Genomic DNA, 19,141 nt, shown 5'->3' with positions numbered 1-19,141 from the left:
TTTGCATTTTTAGAGTTGCCAGCTTCCAAGTTTTACAACTGATATCTAGCTTGGCAGAGATCAGCTCCCCTGGAGAAAATGGCTGCTTTGAAGGGTGGATTCTATGGCATTTTTCCATGCTGAGGCCCTTTCCCTCTCCCAAATCCCACCCTCTCCTGCATCTACCCCCAAAGTCTCCAGGTATTTTCCAGCCCAGATCTGGCAGCCCCAGTTTTGTACATTGTAAGTTTCTTGGTGTAGCACAGGAAGTTGCATGCTGATTGACAAGTGGCTACAGAGGCTCTGATTTTTCAGCTGTTCACAACCTCTTCCAATTAAGGAGGAGTTTGTCACCACAACTGAAAAAGACTGAGACACTGGAATTCAAATAGGGGAGTGACTGAACTGAACAAATGAAAGTGTTATAGGCCCTGACCTCCCTCCCTCCCTCTCTCTCTCTTTCTCTGTTGAGCTTGGCCTCTAAAATGATTTCCTCCCCTGAAAGTATTGATGACAATGTTCAGTATAAATTATTACTCTGACTATGCTGTGGTTCAGTATGGCTGAACTACAGGATAGTATTCCTTAACTTTGCTTAAACCTTTTAAGCATGGTGTGACTTCACACAAAGTTAACGAGAGGGCTCAGCAAGTTTTAATGGAGACCAAAAGATGAGGTTACACATATAACTGGAGAGCAACATCTACTTATGGACAACCATGTTAGGGTTGTCAACTTCTGAAGGGTCTGGGTTCTCCCAGACAACAGGGATCTGTTTCCCTAGAGGAAATGACTGCTTCAGAAGGCAGACACTATAGCATCACATCCTACCAGAGTTGCCTCCCACCCCCAAACTCTTCTCTCTCCAGGCTCCACTCTTAAATCTCCATGACTTTTTCAATGCAGAATTGGAAAACTCAAACCAGGCCCAGGGCACTGCTAACTGCAGCTGCCCACCTGTTAGACCCAGACCCTGAAGAAGAAAATGTGTCTTAAATACACTATTTTCAAAAATGCTCCACACACAAGACAAGAATTCTTGAGATCATGGTGGAATAGCAATATAACATTCTGGTGGAGGTACCCAAGCGAGGCCAAGGTAGCTAGGCAAGGTGGTCTGAAGAATAGCTACAGAATGCTTCCAACCAACTCTGTGTGTGCATGAGACAGCGAGAGAGGATATGAAAAGTAGTGAGGCAGGTCATATGCCTGTTAGATGGTTCTAAATTGTACAACTTGTGTACTTCAAGAACTATGATTTTGGAAACACACTCAGCAGCAATCCTTGTCTCATCCTTGCCTTATTTTTATCTTTTTGCTTTTGCTTTAGGAAGTCGTAATGTTCTCTTTCTGCATATGGCTACAATGAAAAGTGCAGGCTGCTTGAAATCTGGCTTCATAGCTGTAGTGGGGAAGAGTTCTGTTGAGATTTCAAGGGAAGCATCTGTTGAGAATTAGATAACAGTATCATCACTAGCTGTTCTGTGAAGATAAAACAAGGTTGAAATGCAAGATGTTCATTGCTCTGTTTTTTTTTAATGTGGTACTTCCAACTTGAAAATCTCATGCTTGTTCCCAAGCAAATCTTATTCAAACTCAATTTGTCCCAATGATATGTGACTGTTGAGTGCATTCATAATTGCCTTTCTTTGTAGCTTTAATTGAAGTACCTTGCAATTACTGATGTATTTATTTTTAATTATCACTTCTCCATTGTACTGGATAACTCTATTCAGCCGCAGTCCTGTAAGAGTCATTTAGAGATATTAAATTGAAACCTCAGAAGTGTCTATTGCAGCTAAATAATAATGAATTTAAGAACAGAATAGGCAAAGGCTCATCACCCCCATAATAATGTCAAGAAAGCCTATGATGTGGCAGTGAAAGTGGTGAAAAGAGATTATTTTGCAGCCTCCACTGGGTCCGCTAAGCTTGCAGCCATCTCAGGTGGCTAATAGCCACTGATGGACCTCTGCTCCATATTTTTATCTAACCCCCTCTTGAAGGTGGCCATGCTTGTGGCCGCCACCACCTCCTGTGGCAGTGAATTCCACATGTTAATCACCCTTTGGGTGAAGAAGTACTTCCTTTTATCCGTTTTAACCTGTCTGCTCAGCAATTTCATCGAATGCCCACGAGTTCTCGTATTGTGAGAAAGGGAGAAAAGTACTTCTTTCTCTACATTCTCCATCCCATGCATTATCTTGTAAACCTCTATCATGTCACCCCTCAGTCGACGTTTCTCCAAGCTAAAGAGCCCTAAGCGTTTCAACCTTTCTTCATAGGGAAGGTGTTCCAGCCCTTTAATCATTCTAGTTGCCCTTTTCTGAACTTTCTCCAATGCTATAATATCCTTTTTGAGGTGCGGCGACCAGAACTGCACACAGTACTCCAAATGAGACCGCACCATCGATTTATACAGGGGCATTATGATACTGGCTGATTTGTTTTCAATTCCCTTCCTAATAATTCCCAGCATGGCATTGGCCTTTTTTATTGCAAACGCACACTGTCTTGACATTTTCAGTGAATTATCTACCACGACCCCAAGATCTCTCTCTTGGTCAGTCTCTGCCAGTTCACACCCCATCAACTTGTATTTGTAGCTGGGATTCTTGGCCCCAATGTGCATTACTTTGCACTTGGCCACATTGAACCGCATCTGCCACGTTGACGCCCACTCACCCAGCCTCAACAGATCCCTTTGGAGTTCCTCACAATCCTCTCTGGCTCTCACCACCCTGAACAATTTAGTGTCATCCGCAAATTTGGCCACTTCACTGCTCACTCCCAACTCTAAATCATTTATGAACAAGTTAAAGAGCATGGGACCCAGTACCGAGCCCTGCGGCACCCCACTGCTTACCGTCCTCCACTGCGAAGACTGCCCATTTATACTCACTCTCTGCTTCCTATTACTCAGCCAGTTTTTGATCCACAAGAGGACCTGTCCTTTTACTCCATGACTCTCAAGCTTTCTAAGGAGTCTTTGATGAGGAACTTTATCAAAAGCTTTCTGGAAGTCAAGGTAAACAACATCTATCGGGTCTCCTTTGTCCACAAGTTTGTTTACCCCCTCAAAGAAATGTAACAGGTTAGTGAGGCAAGATCTTCCCTTACAGAACCCATGCTGAGTCTTCCTCAATAACCCGTGTTCATCAATGTGCCTACTCATTCTGTCCTTGATAATGGTTTCTACCAACTTTCCCGGTATTGAAGTCAGACTGACTGGCCTGTAATTTCCTGGATCCCCTCTGGAACCCTTTTTAAAGATGGGGGTGACATTTGCTACCTTCCAGTCCTCAGGAACAGAGGCAGATTTCAATGAAAGATTACAGATTTTTGTTAGAAGATCCACAAGTTCAACTTTGAGTTCTTTCAGAACTCTCGGATGTATGCCATCTGGACCCGGTGACTTATTAATTTTTAATTTGTCTATTAGTTGTAGGACCTCCTCTTTTGTCACCTCAATCTGACTCAGGTCTTTCAACACCCCTTCCAATATTAGTGGTTCTGGGGCGGGCAAACACTTCTCATCTTCCACGGTGAAGACGGAGGCAAAAAATGCATTCAGCTTCTCAGCCATTTCCCCATCCTCCTTCAGTAATCCTTTTACCCCATGGTCATCCAAGGGCCCCACTGCTTCCCTGGCTGGTTTCCTACTTCTAATATATTTGAAGAAATTTTTATTGTTGGTCTTTATGCTTTTTGCAATATGCTCCTCATAGTCCCTTTTTGCCTGCCTGATCACAGTCTTGCATTTGATTTGCCACTGCCTGTGTTCCCTTTTATTAATCTCACTTGGACTGGTTTTCCACCGCTTAAAGGAGTCCTTCTTACCTTTTACAGCTTCCATTACTTTGTTTGTTAACCACGCTGGCCTCTTCTTATACCTGTTTGTGCCTTTCCTAACTTGTGGTATGTATTTTATCTGAGCTTCTAGGATTATAGTTTTAAATAGTCTCCAAGCTTCCCCAAGGGTTTTGACCATATTTACCTTTCCTTTCAGTTTCCTCCTCACATGCCTCCTCATCTCAGAGAATTTACCCCTTTTAAAGTTAAATGTGGTTGTGGCGGTCTTTTTGGGCAACTCCCTATTTATACAAATGGTGAAATCAATAACATTATGGTCACTGTTCCCAAGCGGCGCAATCACTTTTACGTCTCTCACCAAGTCTTGGGCATTACTTAGGACCAGATCCAGGATCGCCCCACCTCTAGTAGGTTCTGAGACCATCTGTTCCATAGCACAGTCATTGAGAGCATCAAGAAACTCAATCTCTTTCTCTCGACCAGAACACATATTGACCCAATCAATCTGCGGGTAGTTAAAATCACCTATTACGACACAGTTTTTACGTTTAGCCGCTATCTTTAATCCTTCCATCATATTATAATCGTCCTCTCTCTTTTGATTTGGTGGGCGATAACAAACTGCCATAGTTAAATTTCCTTTTGGGCCCTCTATTTCAACCCAAAGCATTTCTAAAAGGGAATCTAATTCTCTGACCTCAGTCTTACTGGACCGTATATCCTCTCTGACATACAGAGCCACCCCACCTCCAACCCTTCCCTCCCTATCCTTCCGATATAACTTATATCCAGGAATCACCGTGTCCCACTGATTCTCCTCATTCCACCAAGTTTCTGAAATTCCCACAATGTCTATGTTTTCTCCCAACACTAAACATTCCAATTCACCAATTTTACTTCGGACACTTCTAGCATTTGCATACAAACATTTATAATTTCCCAGGCAAGCTAGGCCCACCACCTCTGTCCTGCCGCCTCGAGACTCTGGCAGACAGTCCATACTGTTTGTCACCATCACAGTGGACAACTCTGATCTGTTACTTGGTAGAAAAATAGAAGCCAACCCTTCATCTCTTTGAGATGAGTCCTCCCGAACCAGAGACATTCCATCTCCTGTCGGCTTTCCCCCAAGATTTAGTTTAAAAACTGCTCTGCCACCTTTTTGATTTTAAGCGCCAGCAGCCTGGTTCCATCCGGAGACAAGTGGAGACCGTCTCTTTTGTACAGCTCCCGCTTGTTCCAGAAAGCATCCCAGTGCCTAACAAACTTAAACCCTTCCTCCTTACACCATCGTCTCATCCACACATTGAGACTTCTAATTTGCGCCTGTCTCTCCTGCCCTGCACGTGGAACAGGTAGCACTTCCGAGAAGGCCACCTTGGAGGTCCTAGCCTTAAGTCTCCCACCTAGCAGCCTAAATTTCTCCTCCAGGACCTCACGACTGCATTTCCCCACATCGTTGGTGCCAACATGCACCACGACCACAGGCTCCTCCCCAGCACTGTCTATCAGCCTATCTACTACACGTGTAATGTCCGTTACCTTCGCACCAGGCAGGTAAGTCACCATACGGTCAATATGCGGTTTTGCCACCCAGCTATCTACTTGCCTAAGGATCGAATCACCAACTACCAAGACCCCCCTTCTCCCCCTGCCCAGGGATGGTTCCTTGGCGCGAAAGGATACCTGCTCACCAACCGAAGAAGAGGTCCCTTCTGAGGGCGCATTCCCCTTGTCCTCAGCAAGGTGCCCTGTTCCCTCTTGACCCTCACGCTCTCTGGCAGCAACGGGGTTGCCACATTCAGAGTGGGGCTCATCTAATACGCCCCCGAGAGTCTTCTCCAATTGCCTAACTGACTGTCTCTGCTTCTCCAGGGCAGTCACCTCGGCCTCAAGGGCACGAACCCGTTCCCTGAGAACCAGGAGCTCCTTGCATCGAGCACACACCCAAGACTTTTGTCCTGTGGGCAGATAGTCATACATGTGATACTCAGTGCAAAACACTGGAAAGCCCCCACCCCCCCTGCTGGCATTCTACCTTCATGATATATATATATATATATATATATATATATATATAAATATATATATATATATACAGTCCTCTTTAAATGCTGTTGTTTACGTGGCTCCCCCTCTGGAAGGTCAACTTACCTTATTGGGAGAACAAGGAAATCAGGGATCTGGGTTCCTGGTCCTTCGGAAGCCCCCAGGCAAAGAGCCACAGGCCAAGAGCCCTTTAGCTCTTGCCCTTCGGCTCGCGCCTTTGGCAAGGCGCAGCTTAAAATGCAAAGAGGGTGGAGTAGACCACTCCTAAGCAATCATCAACAATTACTCTCAATCAATCAATCAATCAATCAATCACTTTCACCTTTAGCCCACTCACCCAAACATATAGCAGTTCCCCAGCTATCACAACTCAGCCTTTTCAGCAGTCACCCAAGCCTCAGAATGAAGTCTTTCAAAACACAGAAATTCTTAGCAACTTCTCCAACTTCATTTGTGAACTTTTTTGTGGATAAAGTATCTAAGCTCTTTCTGGAGTTGGCTGCTAAATCTGATCACAGTTGTGGGATGGGGGCTCCACTAGCACTGTCTGGTTCTTTTCTGGAGTCATTTGGCCTGCTCATCCTTAAAGATGTTCAAAGGATCCTGACAGTTGTGAAGCCAACTACCTGCTCCTTGGATCCTTGTCCCTCATGGCTGGTAAAATCATGCCATGAAGTAGTAAGGTACCCTTTGAAACAGATTATCAATTTGTCTCTCTCACAGGGTTGTTTTCCTAGCCCCCTTAAGGAGGTGATTGTTAGACTTTTGCTAAAGAAACCCATCTTAGAAAGGAACTGGCCAGTGTCTAACTGACCTTTTCTGGAGATGGTAACTGAGCAAGCAGTGTCCGAGCAACTCCAGGTTTTCCTGGACTCTTTTCAATTAGACTTCAGGCCTGGCTTTGGCACCAAAACAACACAGGTTTGTCACCTTGGTTGACAATCTCTGGCTGAGTCCAGACCAGCACTTTAAGTCGAAACAGGGACAGCTCACAGACAGATCAAAAAATCAAATCTAAACATGCACATCTGCCTCCTGTCCCACTCCTGTACTCACCCCATCCTTAGGTGTCTCAGCCGTGGCTCAAGAAGCTACCACTTTTGAAGTGGAAGCAGATTTTAGTGACACATGTCATCCACCTTTCCAGGGCAGATTGGTGTTGTGAACCTTCTAATCCGCTCTGAGTTACTGCCTCTGTTTACATCTGGGGAAAAGACAAAACCCCAAGACTCCATGTAAAAAAACACCTCTTGGGTCTTTTTTATCACAGTCAATAGTCTTTATAATCAAGTTAGCACAAAATATAAGCAAAGTGTTCTCCAATCATTTCACATGTCAGTCAGTACCCACAGATATGTTGAACACTGGGCCATGCACTCTTTACATTGGGTGCAATCCATAGCTATCTCAGGTCCCCATGCAGCAAATACACAATAGTGTAAATTTCAGATTCCTCATTTTAATTCTTGGTAAACATAGCAACAGGCAAGCCGGTATATGGATCCTGTTTCACTTTCTGCTTTTTCCAAGCTGATCTCAAATCCAAAACAACTTCAAACATATGAGCCCTTTGTGACTTTCATTCACTCACACAAATGATTGGAGAACACTTCACTTTTGTAGGGGGGATGGGACCCCCATCCCAATGCTCAGTGTAGCTAGGCGCAGTCTGTTCAGGGGGAGGGGACACCCATCTCAATCCTCAGTTTAGCTATGCCCATTTGGTGGGGGGCAGTGTAGCTGGTGGGGTATAAATCCAATCTCCTCCTCCTCCTCTTCTTCTGTTGATAGTGAGCCTCCAAACTGAGCATTGTTAGCCTTGCTCTGTAGCTATTGAGGGTGAACCTCCAAACTGAGCACTGCTAGACTTGCATGGCTATTGATCACAGACTTCCAAATCAGGCGCTGCTAGCCTTGTGTGGTTATTGTACATGTGCTCCCAAAACGAGCGTCGCTAGCCTTGCGTGGCTATTAGGAAAAGGCCTGTAGCCCGGATTTCTATGTTCGGGGGCATGAAGAATGGTTGGGGATACTTAGCAGCCCCCCACTGCCACTGCCCCCTACCGCCAGCCTGCTGGCTAATATTCAGTAAGGCTTACTGCAATTCTGCATGGGCTCACTTTAAGATCTGCACTAGGGATTGTTATGCTTAGGAGAAAGCCCCATTTGTCTCTTTCCAGTCATCTCTTATCCCCCCACCCCAGTTAAAGGTGAAGTGGAGGCCCCAGCCTACGTGCAGTCATCTTGCCTTTGTCACCTGGGCTCCACTCCACTTCTGCCCCATTCCTCACCTCACTCTCAGCCAAAAGGAGGAGGAAGAGCCTACCACTGCAGCCCAGTGCAAGCCCAGCAAGCCTGTTGGTGAGTCCTGAACAGCAGCAGCTGGCTCTAGGAAGCTGCTGTCATTGCACAGCATGGCCCAGTGAGCTCGGCCATTGGCAGCAGACTGCAGGAAGCTGACACCATGGCACATCCCTGGCCCCATGAGCCTGCCAGTGAGCCTGAATGGTGGTGGCAGGCTCTAGGAAGCTGCTGTCATGGCACATCCCCAGCTACATGAGCCTGGCCAGCAAGTCCTGAACAGTGGTCGGCTATAGGAAACGGCTCCAGCCAGGTGGCAGGGTGGGGGTCCTGAGTTGGGGGGCTTTGAATGGAAGTCAGGGGCAGGCCCCCAGAGGCCTCCCTCCCCAGTGGTTACAGTCCAGATTAAGAATGATTGCAGTGTAGATGACAAGTGGGCAGAGAATGGGTGGCTCTTTCACACCATTCCTTCTGACAAGCTCCCCACCCTTCCCTCACTGTGGCAACCATGTGTGAAGCTGGCTGCTTCTAGGAATTTTTTGAGTCCCTACCTGGCTGGCTGGGGTCAGGGATCTTTTTTTTTTTTTTTTTTTGCATGCTTCAGATTTGTTGCTGTAGGGTTGGGTTATAGAAAGTGGCCTTATCCAGACAGATCAGCAGCATTTGTGCCACTTCCTTGAAGGGGCAAGCACCCTGCAGTGTCTGTAGATGTGGCACTGAAGCCAGTCACTTGTGGCTTCTTAGTCCCTGAGGGCTGGTGAGAGTTAGCCCCTTGGTGCTGGACCTAAACACTTGAGGGAATTGTCCAGGTGCTGGCAAACTCAAGGGTCAGCCTCTTAGAATCATAGAGTTGGAAGGGACCTCCAGGGTCATCTTAGGGTGCCCACCCAATGCAGGGAGTCCATTTAATGTTCACTAAATTCAGATTGAAATGAATAAATCCTAGTTAAATCTATGCCATTTTGTCTAGTGTCTTCATTTCTGGGTATGGCAGCAATTGATTTTGAGGGTAAAATGTCTGGAAATGAGAGCCAAAAAAGAAAGCTCTGATCCAGATAAAGAAAAGGGAGCAGAAGATGTAACAGAGTTGGAGGGGTGGAACTGAGAGCATATTGGGAGAGTTTGAATGAAAGAAAGGATTGGTTTGAGAGTAAAGTCTGGATGATAATTAATAAAATTCAATCAACAAGAGAACAATCTTAAAATAAGAGGGCTAAATGGCAAAGCCAAGGGAAAAGATGCTGATTCTTGCATAAATGGTGGATCTCCCTGATGGGATCAGATTATTTGGCTGCAACTGAGAGAGAAAACACTTTTAGAATCCCAACAAAGTTGGCTGCAGAAAAGAAGTTGCCATGATATCTTTATGCCACCCCTTTATACAATTTAGAACAGTGTGTATGACAAATCAAATTCTCACAATTTGGGGAGGGGGGAAGCAGAGGGAAAATTATTTTTGCTTATTCTGAAAAGTTGTGGGTTTTTTAAAAAATGTATTTCTCTGTTCTTATTTATTTTCTTTCAAAAAGACCTTGATTAGGAATTAGAACACTTGAACTGGTCCTTACATATGGGAGGGTGGAGTGATTTTAGATACCAAATGATAGCAGCACACATTGGTAAGGAGACAGGAAAACTAACTCTCAGTTCAGTCCAGGAGGATGCATTGTCTTGAGCTTCGTTATCAATTGCAATTAAGTTGTCTCTTTCGTCTAATCTCCCTTTGAAATTCTTTTGTAAGAGCACTGCTACTCTTAGGTCAGTGGCTGAATTTTGTGGTTTCTAATGTCAGATTATGTCCGTTTATTCTTGGCATCATCCGGGAGTAAATCCTCTTGGATGGAATTGAGACCTAGGTTTCCTATCTCATTACCAATACTGGTATCTCTACGCCTACTCCCTCTCTGCATATCACACCTAATCCAATCAAGCCTGCTATTGTCGTTTACCTGCTATTGCCATTTGACATCTGAAATCACCTTTATAAAGTTTATATCTCTAGCACCTTGTGTTACCTTGCCAGCAGGATGCCAGCAGGATTTTTGAAATTTTATTGTTTTAACTTTTATTACTATGATGTTTTAACTTGTGTACTGTTTTATCTGATGTACATTGCCCAGAGCCTGGCCTAGGCTGGCACGATTAATTTAAGCAAATTGAATGAATAACAACAGCCACAACATTTAATGGCATGCATGGCCTGGCCCAACAAAGTGAAATGTATGTCGATCTGGCCCTTGTAACAAATGAGTTTGACACCTCTGAGAGTTTGGTGTAGTGGTTAAGTGTGTGGACTCTTATCTGGGAGAACTGGATTTGATTCCCCATTCTTCCACTTGCAGCTGCTAGCATGGCCTTGGGTCAGCCATAGCCCTGGCAGAGGTTGTCCTTGAAAGGGCAGCTTCTGTGAGAGCTCTCTCAGCACCACCTACCTCACAGGGTGTCTGTTGCAGGGGAAGTAGATAAAGGAGTTTGTAAACCACTCAGACTCTGATTCAGAGAGAAGGGTGGGGTATAAATCTACAGTCTTTTTCTTCTCTGCTCTATGTGGTATTGCAGCCCTCCCAGACTTCCTAAGTGGGCAAGGTAAAAAATCTGAATCTCTGGTTTTGGCATTGTAGTGGATTTTTCCTGAAGCACAAGGTAAAAAGAAAAGAAATAAATGGACACCAATAAAGTTGTCTTGCAGCCATTCCGATTTGTATATGTGCTAATACCAATCCAAATAATGAAATGGTTTGTGTTGCATGCAGCAGTTTATGGATTCACAGTGCAATCCTGAACAGATAGTTTATGGAGGGTAGCCATGTTGATCTGCAGTGGAACAGCTAGACTGGAGTCCAACTTAGAAGCCAACAAGATTTTGAGGGTATAAGATTTCCAGCCACAGTATCATGAAGAGAGCTTTGATTCTCTAAAGCTTAAATATGGAAAATGTTGTTAGTCTCTAAAGTGCTCCTGGACTCGAATCTGGCTTTATTCTAAGCAACAGTTACTTCACTCTCAGGATTGCACCATAATTCACCCAAACATTGAGAATTAAAAAATTAAAACTGTTTGGATGAGGTGAAACAAATCGAAGGAATACCAAGTGGCAACTGGAAGAGGTAATAACCATCTGCAAACATGTTGGACGCGGTCACATGTCACATTAAAAGCGGGCGTGCAGCACTCAAGTATGAACCGCTGAATATTGGTTCAACGCGGGGCCAATCAGATGAGCATCCAAGAATGTGACTTATCCTAATATCCTGTTGTTGAATTATCAGACGTATTGAATGCTATCATGCTCTTTTCTTGGAGCATGCGCACAACCGATCAAGTAGATCCAAAATAATCTCACTCTCACTCAGTTGCTGAGCAATCATATGATGATTCCTGCCATCGGGTTTTCATTGAACATGCGCCCAACCATTGGGAGGTGGGGAATCAAATGTTGCTTCGGGCGGGGGGGGGGCAGAGTTCCGGGAATTAATGTTGCAGATTCAAACTAGGGGACTGCCAGGAACTACTTTCCTGGAAATGGGCAGTGATGATGATATCTGGAAATCCTCCATATTGAAAAAATATTTTTCCTGTTTTTTTAAATACTGGGATAATGCTCCCGCGGGTCCTGTGTTGATCAGAGAAGCAGAAGCCTTACCTCAGATTTCCGATGATCTGGTCATGCACATGTCTGCTGGGCCTTTAAAAAAAAAAAAGATGGAAGGGGCAGATGGCTGGTGCCAAACATCCCAAGGGGCAGAATCCTGCATGAGCTGTCCAAACAGGAATAACCAGAATATGTGCTGCTTCTTTCTCCAGACTTTCTCCGAGGTCAAATAACCCTGACATCAAACCAGGGCAAGTTGGGATGCTGACGAGTTGTATTTAAGGGACAGATGTGGTTGTCTGGATGTGCTCATGAAATCCGAATGGGAACCATGGGTAAAATGGAACTAAAGGCAAGTGTGACCACACCCATTAAGTATCAAAAGCAAGACTTCTTTCTGGGGAACATGGTAAAACAGAGTTCAAGAACCTCTTTGTGGAAACAAAATTCTCAAAAAAAATGTTAAAGTTCATGAGGGACACCAGGGGAACATGTGAGTATGAAAGGTGATTTTCCCAGATGAACCTGATTGTCCTCCTTGTCAGTCAAAACCATAGCATTTTTATTGTTTATAAGAATTGTTGCACCTCCCTTAACAGTCTTTGATCCAAGAAAGTATTCTAAAACATGGTTGCTTCAAGGTTATCATTCAGTGTTAGGCACCAAAAGCAAGACCCAAAAAATAACTGAGGAAGCTGATAACACAGCTTTAAAGACAGCTTTAAAGTAAAGGTAAGTCTGTAGCACATGAAAATAATATTGTTTCAAAGAATCCTGTGTATTTGCCTTCATTTCCCTCTTAAGAGTTCTGGCACCTCCTTTTCCTGAAAAAAAAAAGCCCTGCAAAAGAAATTAATCTTCAGCTTGTACACTTCTTTTTGCAGATCAGACAGATGTACAACACATACCATAATTTAAGCATCCTAGATGGTACTGCAAAAACTGCACCTTAGCTTCTGTGCCGCAAGAGAGATGAGGGCATTATATGCATAAATGATGCACACATTATAAAGAATTTTGTATGTTAAAAAGATTACTGTGTAAATCATGAAGTTTACAAAATAGAAGCTCTTTGGGAAATTCAGTACTATTTTCAGCATTGCACTTTAAACAATGACTTTAAAAACACTTCTGTTTCAGCATCTTGAAGATCTTCACTAAAGATAAACAAGAAACCACTGAGAATATGTAGAGGAAATATAGTTTGTGTTTTAATCCTCTCTGTTCCTTAGAGTCTGTGCATCTTGACTCAATTTAGAGAATACCACAGAGCTGAAAGAATTTTGTGAAAACGCTGTGAATGGAGCACAAGCACAGATCTACTGATACAGGAACAACATTTTGCTACCCAGGCATCCTTCTCATGTGTTACCTCAGGAGCAGCTATAGCAACCCTGTAAGCAACATCACTATTCAGACCTATTTATTGTCGCTTGGTGGGGTCAGGGGGCTGAGGGTAACAGAACGGTAGTTCTTAAGGCCACCTAGTATATTCATGACAGTATTGACATTCGATCCACGGACTTCCTGGATCACAACCCCAGTCACCTACCAATTCATTCCCTTTTCACTGACTGAGAAAGGCAGCTGGCATGTAGCTGTTATACCTCCCGACCAAGGCAAATGATTTGTATATACATATGGAAGCCGGCTTGTTTCCTTTTAATTACCCTCTTGCTGGTGTGTTCAGCTCCCTTGAACCGAAATGCTTTTCTTCTTTTAATAGAGGACCTAGGGTCCTTCCTCAGGACTTTAATTTAAAAGGAGTCATTAATTCTCTTTAACATAATAAGCCTATAGCATGAATGCATGGACTTCTAAATCTGCCACTCTGCCAGATGCCTGTGAAGGAACGGAGCAATGGATTATAAAACATATGGATTTATTTATAATAGGTAACTTCTTTATTAAAACATCTTAACACAGTCATTACACGGCTTCATTCCCAGGCCCCCGCTGTCACACATTCTGCCTTATTCAGGTACATTCTCCACATCTGCTTTTCACATCTGCATTCCAGCTCTGGACCACCTATTACACAGGTCACAGTGACGGGAATACTTGCTACACAAACACACATCGTCCACATAGCTTTGCAATGTGTACTTCAGATTAAGGTACACAGCTAGGGCTGCACTGGGCACAAGCCAATGCATGCTCATTCTTTCCTCTGTGACTGTTCTTTGATGGCCAGCAATAGGTCAGGACCTCAAGGGCAAATGGCACCCTGAACACCAAGAGTGTTTATATTGGGTAAGCCTCCTTTCTTCTCAGGCAACCTCACAGAGCATTTTGCTTGATTTCTCCTCTCTTCCAGCAGACCCTGGCCTATTCTGCATATTCAGGAAGGGTCACTGACCCTCAGGAGAGTTAATTCAAAGGGCACATTTCTGCAAACCCCCTCTGTTCATGGACATTTGGATCATCCTATTTTTTTTTTGCTATTCACTACTGTTTTTGTGAATGGCCACTGTGCTTATTTTGTATGATATGAATGCTGCAAAGAAGTGAGTCTGCCTCTTGCATTTCATGACCCTTTGACCCACTGTTTATATTTATATTTGTGACTGTTGGTCTGTCCTTGTGCCTTGTAGAAGCTCTGCTGACTAAGAACTGGTCCCAGGTTAGGGCACATGGACAGCATCCTAGATCGAACAGTTGTGGACCTAGCCAGTGCCTGGATGGGAGATCTCCTGGGGACTCTTTGTATACCGCCTTGAGCTCCATAAAGGAAAAAGAATGGGATATGACTTTTCTCCTTGTATTTTAGTTGGTTTAGGTTGGAGCAATTCTGCAAAGGACTGTAGTAATATAACTACCACTCAGAAATTTGCCTACTACATATGAATTTGCACACTATGCCTCAGATGCTGTGTATGGGATCCTAGAAAAAGTGCATGCCCACATGAGTCATGAACGTTAAGCCTATTTGCACATCTTCACTTGCAAAGGATGAGGTTGCTTCAGTGGGCAGGGAAAGGTAGGAAAGTTCTGTACCGCTGATGGAAAATTTAGTCTGGATACACCACTTTGGCTCAGTTATTACATCACATGAAACCATGGTTCATTTTAATTTCGGCTGGTTTATCAAATCAGGATTCTGCCAAAAAACAATCACTCTATTCCTAGTTTACAGCAACAAATACTGGCTTCATAGCACTCTTTCTGTAGTCTAAAAGCACCAGGCTGGGGGTTAAACTGGAATGGCCAGCATTTGTACATTGTACATGTTTATAAACCAATTTCAGATCAACTGGTGCAAGAGGGAGGAGGATCTCACATGATTTCTCTCATCATCACAGCCCCTGCCCTCTGTGTATGTGTGTGTGTGTGTGGGGGGGGGTGGCTGTCTACATTGGCCCCACGATCAGCAGCATGGCTCTTTCAGGGGCAAAAGGGCACACTTCTTGTGCCAGCAGAAAAGTTGTTCAGATCCAAGCCGTATATTTACAAAAGGGGTTTTGAAAGTAGCTCCTTAGAAAAGCAGGAGCTGATTATTTTGGAGTAAGGAACACTTAAATACATGTTATGCTTAGTAAAATGATGGAAGCTGCTGTGTGCATTCTTCTTGGACGTTTTCTTTTCTTGTTCAGAAGCGGTTGCCTATAATTTTAAATAAGTGATCTTCATCATAGTGTCAAGTTCCTTTGGAGTGTGTTAATTTATGGTTATGTTTTAACTACAATGCCTTGTTCTGTTTTTAAAGAGATTTTTAAGAAGTTATGTAATCCATCCTAGAAAGCGTTAGTGCAGCCGAGTGGACAAAATACGTCTGGCAAAATGATGGCTTACCATTCTCAAGTATTTTAAGTGAGGCTTTCAGAAAATTCAAAAACGCTCTTAGAGTTGGGCACAAAATATGTTGCATGGCATTTGTGAATTGTTTTAGGCCCTTCAAATGTTTATGCCTTTTCTCAGTTATCATTACCCTTGTTCACTGTCTTTATTAGTGCTTATTTCTGTTGGATTCTATGGAAAACACATTCCTTATTTGCATATCTTTCCCTCCCTGAAGTGGCTTACAACATCATACTCCCTTCTTCCCATTTCTAGCCTCATAACAACCACCCTGTGGGGTAGGTTAGACTGAGAATGACTAGCTCAAGGTCATCTAACAAAATTCCAGAGTGAGGAAGTGAACCTGGTTCTTCTCAGATCCTCATCCAACATTCTACTACATCACACTAAGCTGTAACAATAACTGCCCGTCCCCAATTGGATGTGAAAGTCTAATCCACCATGCCACATTTCAGGCTGGGAGGCCTAACTGTCCCCCTTTTATGGACAATTAAAATTCTTACTTGCACAGAGCAACCCAAAAAGGAGGTGGGCACAAATAATACGTAAAAAGTCCATTATGTATGAATACACTTGGTCATGTCTAAATGGAAGGCTGAAGGAAACTCTTGTCAAACAAAAATGGTGTGTGTATAACTCTAGCCCCTTCCTGGCCTTACAATAGGGGACTCTTGATACTAGTGCCTGGTTGAAAAGAAAGATGCTTGAATAAACAAAGACCAACAAGATAAAATGAGGGGGGTATTAGCAGTCAGTTTTAAGGGAAATCAACCCTGACTGTTCCCTGGAAGCTCAGATGTTGAAGCTGAAGCTCAAATACTTTGGCCACCAAATGAGAAGGGAGCACTCACTGGAGAAGTCCCTGATGCTGGGAAAGACAGAAGGCAAAAGAAGAAGGGGATGGCAAAAGATGAGATGGCTGGACAGCGTTAGTAATGTAACTAACATGAATTTGATCGGACTTCGGAGGATGGTGGAAGACAGGAGGGCCTGGCATGGCTTGGTCCATGGGGTTGCAAAGAGTCAGACTTGACTGTGCAACTGAACAACAATTGTCAGGTGCTCCTAGGGGTTAGCTGGTGGGAACATATGTTGCCCATTTTGAAACAGCTACACTGGCTGCCAGTTTGTTCTGAGCCCTTCATAAACCGAAGCCCAGAGCATCAATATGTCCCCATATGCCAGCTATGGTCTTCAGGCTGCCACTTGCTAGCTGTTTCCCTATTCTCACCTCCTGCTATTGGCCAGATCCCAGGCCATCTCCATCACAACTCCCATATTGTGGCATGGGGTCCATGAAGAGGATAAGGGAGACCCTTCATTGGAGATTTTCAGGAGGTGCCCCAGAACTTTATCATTTGCTAGGGTATCTGATAGATTGATCAATAGATGATAGATAGATACAGGGCTTTTTTTTTTTTAGAAGGAATGCTCAGGAATGGAGTTCTAGCTGGCTTGGCATCAGGGGGTGTGGCCTGATGTGCAAATAAGTTCCTGCTGGGCTTTTTTTATAGAAAAAGCCCTGTGTGAAACAATGTTGACATCAGGGGTGTGGCCTAATATGCAAATAAGTTCCTGCTGGGCTTTCCCCCCCAAAAAAGCCCTTGATGGATAAGGTCTGGTTGTTTCTCTTTTCTTATGTACTACATTTTTTCTCTCCCCCACACCGCCTCCAAGTTACAAGTGGATGGGAAGCCACCAGTAATTTTGTCCTTCCCAAGAGCTAATAGCAGCTGATTAATTCCTGTTGGGAAAATTGCTTAAGACCCCCAAATCTGCTCTCCACAACTGCATCTGACTTAACAAGATCCTGAGAGATCCACCTCAGAGCCTTATCCTTATCACTGCTATCTAGCATCTTAACTAGTTCAGCCTTTTCACACACACACACACACTCACAGGTGGTGGTGGTGGGGAGCATAGGGGGAATTAAAGAAAGTAAACTCTGCACATTGTATCTCATTGTTGTAAGAAGCTTTTAATCTTCTCCAAAGCGAGCTCTCTGGCTCCTGGATGGATAGCAAGAAGTAAGCTAAATGAAGTTGGAGCTGGAAGAAACAGGGTGAAATCTGACTGATCTATTTATTTTATTCAATTTTTAGCCCACCCTTCCCATATAACAGGCTCAGGGCAGGTTATATCAGTTAAAAAACAGTTAAAAACCAATTTAAAATATATAATATCTAAAATTACAGAGTAATAGTAAAGACTAAAATAGCAAATTCTACATTACAAACATGGCCTATTGTCCAGGTCCAGCAGGTTCTGGGATGGAATGAAGGGGGGAGGCTGGTAACAAGTGAAGGGGGGAGGCTGGTAACGAGTGACGTTCACTGCTTTAGCTGAAAGCTGGCAAAAGAGCTCTGTTTTACAGGCCCTGCGGAATTGAAGCAGATCCCGCAGGGAGAACTCATTCCACCAGATGGACATCTCTGGGGCCGGGTATCACCAAAAGGTGTTGGGTCGCTGATCGTAAAGACCTACGGGGCTTATACAGGGAGAGGCGGTTTCCTGTTTCATTGGGATCCCAGTGGTGGGAATGGATGTGGGGGGAGGAACCTTAACCCCCCCCCCCCCCCCCAATGTGTCTGTATGACTGCACTGCAAAGGGGATTTCAAATGAAGAGGTTTTCTCCTCTTTCATTTCAGTTTGGCAGTAAGGATTCCATGGGTGAGGCCTCTAGTCCCTAGTAATTTTATCTCAGTTGGAGATGAAGGGGTTGAGGCATAAGTGGGAATTCAGTAAACTCAGCTGACTTCTTAGAAACATGCAGAAAAACTGCCAGTGAGGTTCTGAAAGAAAAAGTAATTTTGCATTGTATCACACTGATAATGACACTTTTAAATGTGAGACTTGTCCAAAGATATGGGAAAACGACTTCTCAGACAAATGGGGGAATTCACACCCCCATTTCCCACATCCAAGCTAATATCCCATTGGTTATTTTTTTTTTATTCGGCCCTTGGGAATACCAGAGGTTGCCATGACTTTCAGGTTCTCTCTCTCTCTCTCCCTCTCACATACACACAAACAATACAAATATACCAACCCCCTCCCCCAACATTTTTATTCCACCTTTCCTCATGGCTCAAAGTGGCTACTGTAAAACAGCACAGCAACCCACTTATATATTAACAATGTCAAACCCTGAATATGAAACAAATTAATGGTAGAGTCGCCAACTCCACGTTGGAAGATACCTGAAGATTTGAGGGCAGAGCTTGAGGGTGGGAGGGTATGGGCAGTGGAGGGGCCTCACCAGAGTATAATACGATATAGAGTTTTCCCCTTCCAAAGCTGCCATTTTCTCTGGGGGAATTGATCCTGTACCTTTGAAATCTGTTGTAATTCCACAACATCTCCAGACCCTACCTGGAAGTTGACAACACTAGTTAGGAATTAATGGTACATGTTTTTACTAACCATACAGATGTGATTAAATAGGTAAAATTAATACCAATGATTTTTTTAGCAAAATAAAGCACTGTGGGTTGTGTAGGTAGTACTGGGAACATGCCAATACTTGCTATGTCTGTAAATATTAGCTGAAGTGCTAGAATTAGTGTCTAACTGAGACCAGATGTTACCCAGCCAGAGCACTGGCAACA

The sequence above is a fragment of the Heteronotia binoei genome, chromosome 1 (genome assembly GCF_032191835.1).
Source record: "Heteronotia binoei isolate CCM8104 ecotype False Entrance Well chromosome 1, APGP_CSIRO_Hbin_v1, whole genome shotgun sequence".
Taxonomy (NCBI): Eukaryota; Metazoa; Chordata; class Lepidosauria; order Squamata; family Gekkonidae; genus Heteronotia; species Heteronotia binoei.
The sequence above is the reverse complement of the archived record's forward strand: the minus strand, read 5'-3'. Positions refer to the sequence as shown.